General features: G+C 34.8%; 1 non-coding gene across 1 annotated transcript; it reads left to right on the forward strand.

Annotated features, from left to right (window-relative positions):
- The first annotated feature begins 326 nt into the window (after nt 1-326).
- LOC132006219 (U6 spliceosomal RNA) lies at nt 327-432 on the forward strand. Its single transcript, XR_009401004.1, has one exon. It is a non-coding gene; the product is annotated as a U6 spliceosomal RNA (small nuclear RNA).
- The last annotated feature ends 1,604 nt before the right edge of the window (nt 433-2,036 follow it).

Consider the following 2,036-nt stretch of genomic DNA (forward strand, 5'->3'; position numbering starts at 1 on the left):
GGGAGGTGAACCATGAGAGACTATGGACTCTGAAAAACAATCTGAGGGTTTTGAAGGGGCGGGTGGTGGGAGGTCAGGGTACCAGGTAGTGGGTAATATAGAGGGCACGGATTGCACTGGGTGTGGTGCAAAAATAATGAATACTGTTATGCTGAAAATAAAAAATAAATTTAAAAAATAGAAAAAAAACCCAACATATGAAATACACACACACACACACACACACACACACACACACACACACACACACAGCCTTGGGCATATCTTCTTCATCTTCAGAAGTGAATTTCCAGAAGTGGAGCTGAGTTTAAAGGTATGAGCAGTACTCATTTTACTAGTGAATCTAATAAAAACCTGGAGTGATTCAGAGAAGACTAACATGGCCTCTGCATAAGGATGACATGGAAATTCATACAGTGTTTTACAGTTTTTGTTTTTTTGTTTTTTTGTTTTTTTTTTTTTTTTTACAAAGCCTCAAAAGCAATTCAGTAGAGGAAGAAAAGTATTTTCAACAAATGTTGCAGGAGTAATGGCACATCCATAAGTAAGAAAATGACCTCAGCCTCAGCCTCACATCTCATATAAAAATTAACTCAAAGTGGATTATGGAATTCACTTAAAAACATGAAATTACAAAACCTTTGGGAGATATAGAAAGAAAACTGTCTTGGTCTAATCAAAGAGTTCTTAGACTTAACACTGAAAGCACAGTGTAGAAAAGAAAAAAAAAAGGATCAATTAAACCTCACCAAAGCTAAAAATTTATCTTTTGTGAAAGTCTAGGTGAAGAAGATGAAAACAAGCAACATACTGGGAGGAGATATTTACAAACCACATGTCCCACAAAGGAATAGTATCTAGAATATATAAAGAACACTGAAAACTCAGTAGCAAAAAAAAAAAAAAATCAAATTAGAAAGTGGGCAAAAGGCACAAACAGACTTTTCAGTGAAGATGATATGCAGATGGCAAACACACACATGAAAGATGTTCAGCATTATGAGCCATCAGGGAAATGCAAATTAAAACCATAATGAGATATCACTACATATGGATCAGAATGGAGAAAATAAAAAACAGTGACATTACCAAATGCTGGCAAGCATGCAGAGGCACTCGATTACTAATACATTGTTGGTGGGAATATAAGATGATATACCCACTTTTGAAAACAGTTTGGCAGTTTCTTATAAAACTAAACATGAAATTATCATATGAATCAAAAACTTTACACTTGGTCATTTATCCCAGAGAAATAAAAACCGTATTCACAAAAGCACCTGTAGGTCAATACTCATAGTGTCTTTATTCACAATAACCCCAAACTAGAAAGAGCTCTGATGTCCATCAGCGAGTGAATGGTTAAACTGTGGTACATATATGCATGGGATATTACTCAGCAATGCAAATAAAAGAACTGTTCATACATACAATGACTTAGGTGTGTCTCCAGGGAATTATTCTGAGAGAAAAAAATCCAATCTGCAAATGTCATATACCATGTGATTCTCTGATAGAACATTGCAGAGGTGACAATATTTTATAAATGGAGAATGTAGTAGTTTTGAGGGGTTTAGGATATGGGAAGAAGGGAGTGGGAGGAAAAAGAATCAGATTGTAAAAGGGCAAAATGAGGGATTCTGGTGTTGATGGAATGGTTTTGTATCTAGACTGTGGGGATAGATGTATAAACCTACCCATGTGATTAAATGGTATAGTACTAAATACACTCCAGATAAAACTGGAAGTATCTGAATGGCATTAGTTGATTGTATCAGTGTCAATATCTTGGTTGTGATACCAGTTTGCACGATGTTACTGCTGGTGGAAACTAGGAAAAAGATACATGGATCTCTCTCTATTACTCTCAATTGAATGTGAATCTACAGTGACCTCTTTAAAATGGGATGAACATTTTTTATATTTTTAAACATATAGACAAATTTTACTCCAAGAAGAACACCAGAGTTTTCTTTTCTTTTTTTTTTTTTAAGATTTTATTTATTTATTTGAGAGAGAGACAGTGAGAGAGAGCT

This window comes from Mustela nigripes, chromosome 17, assembly GCF_022355385.1.
Source record: "Mustela nigripes isolate SB6536 chromosome 17, MUSNIG.SB6536, whole genome shotgun sequence".
In the NCBI taxonomy this organism is placed as follows: domain Eukaryota; kingdom Metazoa; phylum Chordata; class Mammalia; order Carnivora; family Mustelidae; genus Mustela; species Mustela nigripes.